Genomic DNA, 6,625 nt, shown 5'->3' on the forward strand with positions numbered 1-6,625 from the left:
ACACAAAATCAAAGCTTGAAGGGAAAAACAATGGATTTGTACCAACAACCAACCCTCAGCATAGCTAAGTCAAAGATACGACCTTTATTGCAACTTTTATTATTAAACATGTCATCATTTCTACTTAGCCAAGAGTCCATATGAAAACAAGAAAGTCATCCTTCAAATTGGCTAACAAGGATTTTGTCAGAGTTATGATCACGTGCATATGAGTGCATGGATGAGATTTTCTGTTATTGTATAGTTCAAGTTGTTAGTTTGTTATGAGTTGGTTATATTTCTCATGTATAAATTGATACTCTCTAGCTCAAGAGAGGATATGTCTTTGTTAATAAAATTGCAGAGAGTTCTATCTCTCATTTGTTCATTTCTCTCTTTTCTTGAGGTAGCTCAAACGCTATCTTGTCAGATTTACCGATTGACAGTCCAATAAGCAAGGAAATATTGTACGTTACTTCGGAAAATTAGATTGATATTCCACAGTAGGCACCATCTTGTCGAATCCTCCACATGACCTGACAATGGTAGAAAAAATGATTTACCGTTTCCTACTTTTTAAGGCAAAACACGCAGAGGTTAGAAGCCAAACCAATGACTTCCCGAACAAATGGGCTTGTATATCCTTGTCTTCACTATATTTTGACTTGGTTTGTGTCAAGATTATCTCTTCGGATGTGGCAAACGATATAGGGTTTATTTGATTTATGCAGTTGGGCACTCTTTTCCTCTGGTAAACTCAACACCTTGTGTTGATTAGGAGTGGGTTTTAATGAGTCCGATTTTCCTTACTAAAACTAGAGACTAAATCTTTGTAAAACAACCTTCAAACGAACGCCTCACTTTGGATGGGGCTAAATGGCATGACAACTTTTTACAGGCGCAATTTTAGAGTCGGAAATTAAGAAAAATCTAGAAATATTTGGAGTCATAATCGATATTTGAGGTTAGGTATGTTGAGTTGCCGGAAAATGTCCTTTTAAAGTATTTAAATAATGTTTTTTTAAAAAGAAAGAGTTGGTCTGCATATTTTTTTTTAGAAATTTTAGGTCTCGAAGTCAATTACGCTCGGGGAAGGATTAGCACTCCTGTAACTTTCAGAATCTATACCTTCAATTACATGTTGTCCCTAATATTAAGAATCTAAGAATTCGAATATGAATTTAATTAATCATTGTTTATTCCTAAAAATATTAAAATTTATTAATAAATAAATGTAAAAGAAATGCACATTATTATTTATTCCAACTAAAGAAAATTAATCTCCATTTGTATTAAGGTAATTATTTTTTATTTTAATTGAAATAATAAAATATCTTCATTTCCTAAAAATTAATGAAGAAAATAATTCCCTAAAATCCATTAACATAATTATTCTCATTTTTAATTAAAATAAAAATATTGTCATTTTTCTTAAATTTAAAAGGAAATCCAAAAAAATTATAAACCTAGCTAATAAAGAAAACTAAGTCTATATCAATTATCATTTTGTTATTGAAAAAGAGAGGATATTCTTTTATTTAAAAGACAAAAAATACGCTCCTGACATAAGTTAAACGACGTGTCATCGATAATTTAAATAAAGGAATAATTTTTTTTATTTATTTTATATTAATTTGAACCTATTTTAAATTTTAGGGCGTCCATTGAATAAGATTTTAAGAGAATATAAACTTAGAACGTTAGTTCTAAACATAATTGTTTCTAATTTAAAGAACCTAAGATTAAGGTTCAAATTAAAAGTTTTAATTATAAAACTAAAATAAACTAAGTATAGGATTTTCAATACTAGGCTACCCAAATTCTAATTAAAAACTAATTAAAGGATATTAAGAATTTAAAGGTTCTAACTAAGATTAATCTAATGATTAGATAAAGCTTTCTAGATTAATAGTATATTAGTTAACTGGGACATATAATCAAGGAATTAACAGAGCTAATTAAAATAAAAGTTAAAATTAAAACCAATTAAAATCAAATTAAAGAAAAAATAAATCCGATTGAAACATGGAGGATGACATATACAAATAAACGATGGCTAAAATGGAAGAGATGAAAACCAAGGGCTGACGCCACTAGCCCAAAGTCCAGGGACCCACGTTTGAGTTATCCCCAAACTTTAACCCAATAAAAAAAACTAAAATTTAAAATGCCTCATTTTCCACTAAAATTTTTCTGCTCTCTCTCATTTCTCTCAATGTTCCCCCTCTCCTCTCTCCCTTCTTCGAAGTTATTTCTTTTCATCCAAATTCATTAAAAAAAAAACCCACTTTAGTCCTTCATAACACCTAAATACCTAGATTTTATGTTTTTAAGGATATAAAACTAAAAAAAAAAACTCAGAACTCTTTAATATTCTTCCTCCTTTCTATACTTTAATCCTGTAACTTCCTAGACCTAGCCTAGGTGTTACAACTGAATCAGAATAATCACACGACCTCAGAAATAGTTTACGAATGATAAGTGTTTAATAATTAAAAACATTACCAAATACGGAATCAAAATAAGCACATACCACAATTTAGATATGTGAAAGAAAAAATTTAACCCTACACAATATGAAATAGAGATCACACACCTCATAGCCAAACTGGTCTTATACCTAGATATCTGGAAAAGCAAAAACAGAAACAAACGAGCTATAACGCTCAATGTCCTCTATAGTAAATAGATATCAGTGACATTTCATAATAAATAATAAGTAGTTTAAATTCATATATAGTGAGCCAATTGAACGTCGCAAAAAGGTTATAATAGAAAGTTCATATAATATTGACTAAGTTGTATGCTTCCCATGATTAGTAATACTAGGTCTCGCTGCTTGGGAACACGTATCTTGAGATAGGCAAGCATAATCGAACTAAGCCGAGCAAAGATAGTCAAGATCTACCAGAAAATGATACCGATATACGTGATCATCTTCAAGAAATAGCTTCAAAAAGTGAGTCCAAAGTCTCACAATTTACTGAATAAAATTATGACTTAAAGCAATAAGTGACATAAAACAAGGATTTCAGATCAGAATTTGATAAAACAACTGTAGAAACAGATCGAAACGTAAAAAAAATAAAAATAGGGTCAATGGGAAAAGTTGTCAAAGGGTCGACAGGTAAACGGGTCTGGTTCCATCACTCGATTCAGGGCTGGTTAGGTAGACCAGTACAAGGTAATTCGGTCAGACCGGTTCAGCAAGATCGATTTATTATTTAAACTACCGGAAACTTATCCACCCCACACCGCACAAACGACATTCACAACAGAGTACTCACAGTCAATGAGGGTTCAGAGAAATCACTTGAATATGTACAAATAACATATAACCATTTGATACTTAATAAGGTTCATGGAAAACTGATACAAATACTTATTCAAAGTTACAAAACTGACAAATGGTTGCTTGAGAAGGAACCATATCCAAGTAACGCTGCAGTAAAGAAATGCCAATTTATAATCTAAATTTGAGGTGTCTATCATCATGTGCATGGTTTTCAGAACCGACCGGTTAGTGAACCGATCATGCTGTCAGTTCACTGGTTCAATCGGTCGAACCGGTCCGACCGATCGGAAGAACCGGACGACGTTATAATTATTTAAAAAATTAAATAAAAATACCAAAAATATTTAATAAAAAATATATTTTTTATATCACAAGTCATATTCAAAGCAAGTCATACTATATAAGTTAAAAATCATAAAATCTGTGAAACAAAATAATTCAAATTAACTACAACATATTTAAGGTAAAACATATTAATGATATTTGTTTGGTTTAATTTTTTTTTAAAAACAATCTCACATGGCTAAGAAACATAGAAGAGCATCCCAAAAGTCTAAAGAGTAAAAATATGAGAACAAAACAATCCCACATGACTAAGAAACATAGAAGAGCATCACAACTAACTTCTATAAATAATAGAGGTAATTTGGCATTCAAAATCATAGAGCCTTTTGGTGAGCATTGAGTGAACTATTCTTTCACTTTAATCAAGCTTAAATTTTAGGCTTCAATCGAGTTTCTAATTTTTTTTTTAAGTTCAACCCTTTTTGAGTTCAAGTTTTAATACTATATTTCGAGTTTGAGTTGAACTTGATAATTTTTAGCTCGTGAGTTTGAGTCGAGTTGAGTTTACTTTTAAAGTTTTCAAGTTCGAGTTGAGCTCAGCAATACTCGAGTTCGACTTGGTTCGTTTAACAAACGACGTTGTTTGGTTTAATTGTTTTTTAAAAAAAAACAAAATTTCCAGTTTTTTCTGATTTTTTCCGATTTTCAGCCAGTCCGGTTCGAACAGTTCAGCGGTTCTGGCCGATTCAATAGTAGCGGTTTAACCGGTGTAAATTGAATCGAACTAGACAACAATTCCCGGTTGAACCGGCCGATCCGGTCGGTTTTCAAAACAATGATCATGTGCTTTCTTAATTAGGATTAAATAATACTCTCTCAATAAATAAAAACTCGTACCTTTTTAAATCTATATGGAGATCTGATTTCAGTTCAAATTTTCACTTTTTTGGGATTTCTTTTTACAGCCTTCTGCTCATTTTTTATGCTAGGTTTCATTTAATCGAGCAACCTCTGTTCTTTGTTTTTTCACGCTCGCCTTGGACGGCGGAGGCATCTTTGTAACAGATCTGCTCTTGCTTCCTTCGCGGTTGTTTTTGGTTCATTTTCTTTGCATTTAACTAACCTTCTTCGTGATTTTTTATTTTTTTTAAGGTTTTACCATAATCTTCTTTGGTTTACAGATCCTTTATAGTGGGTGGTTTTATTGTTTTTCTTCATTTTTCTCAAAGAGAAAAAAGTTTGGTGAAATAATTTTGAAACGAACTTGTTGGGTGTTTTTTATTTGTAGCTCTTCAGATCTGAAGGAAGGCCGTGGTTGTTTGTTTCAAAGCACAGTTTCTTTTGACTTTTCCTATACACTCATTTCTCTCACTTTCACATAGGAAGCCTCAACTTGCAACTGCAAATCTCCAAACTACTAATCCGCTTTTTTGAATCTTCCCTTTTCCCCTTTTCTTTAATTTTTAGGGTTATCTGTTAAAAAAACCATTTTTCCTAAAAAATCTCGCTTTTGTATTCTCCTGCTAGCAACATTTGTAAAAACTGTCCTCATCCGATTGAGTTTCTCTACAACAGTGCCCGTTTGTGGACAGAGTTTCAGCTTTGTTTTTGCCTTTTGTTATCTTCAACTGGGTATATACACCAAGCATTTGCAGCCTTGTTCGAAATTTCCAAATTCCATTTCCAGTACTAAGTCAGTTTGAACAGATCCGTGGATAATTTCTTCTTCTGCTTGGTTTAATCCCTCGTTTGATTTAAGTACCGAAACTTCAGAATCTTCAGATCCCAGATCTTCCTGGGGTTTTATCATTCTTGATACTTCCATCGTAATTTGGGAAATTGGTTTAGAATCAGGGGACCGCTTATTATTATATTTTTCGCTTATTTGAATCTAACTTTCTGTATTTTAGTATTATTATTTGTTTTCAGCTCAGTTTTCTCGCACTTCCGAACGAATTTTCCAGGCTCAATTTCTTCCGCCTTGCAGTTCGATCGGACCACCTTCCTCGTAGAGCAACGATCGCCTTCGTCAGCGGTTTAATTTCTGAACAAAAATTATGGATTTTCTCTTTTTCTTCTAATTCATAAGATTTTGCATGCTAATTTCTTGATAGGTAAAGGTTTGATTTTGTGTTATAGCACGGTTTTTATCAGATTTTATCTGAACAAAGATTGTTATTTTCGCATCCACGAATTTTGATGTATCCCTTTTAGCTCTGTCGTTGTTTTGCATATCCCTTGCATTTTTTGTACTTAATATTCTTAATCTTGTTGTTGTTGGATCTGCTTTCTTTGACTTAGCTTCTTGCTGTTTTTTCTCTTGTTTTTATACTGATCTTTTTTTACCAGCTTTGGGTTTGATGTTTTCAATTAGTGAGTAGGATTTTCATTACTCTTATATCTCGTGTTACAATTTTAATCCTTTTTTGCTTAGCTCGGATATTTATTGAAATTATAAATTATAGTTCTAGATATTGGCCTATAGTTAAATAAGATAGTATTATTTTTTCTTAAATCCTATTAAGTAACCAACTAGGATTTTTAGTACTCCTCAATTCTCTAGTGTTTTATTAGTCCATCTTATGTCTTATTTGGATTCTTTTTCATAGTTCCTCATAGCTTCGGTTACAGATGATTATGAGTCATGTCATTCTTTTAGATCCCATGGGGCGTATAGGGGGAGGGCTCGACAGAGTGGTGACAAGGAGACTAGATTAAGAGTTTGCTCGCTGAATGTAGGCACATTAAATGCTAGGCTGCTGGAGCTGACCGACGTACTTAATAATAGAAAATAGATTTACATGTATTCAGGAGACTAGGTGGAAAGGGTCTCGCGCCAGAGAGTGTAATGGTACAAGTTGTGGTATTCAGGCGTAGATAACGCTAGAAATGGGTATCTTGGTAGGGTAGGAATGTAGTTGAGTTTGCAGATACCGGGGTTAGGATCATGATGATTAAGGTTATTATAGAAGAGGAAGTAGTGAATGTCCTTTCAGTGTACGCCCCACACGTTGGCCTAGGGGAGGGGAGAAACGTTGCTTCTGGGATCAGTTAGATGATATATAC

Source organism: Hibiscus syriacus, unplaced genomic scaffold, assembly GCF_006381635.1.
Source record: "Hibiscus syriacus cultivar Baekdansim isolate YM2019G1 unplaced genomic scaffold, ASM638163v2 tig00111837_pilon, whole genome shotgun sequence".
NCBI lineage: Eukaryota > Viridiplantae > Streptophyta > Magnoliopsida > Malvales > Malvaceae > Hibiscus > Hibiscus syriacus.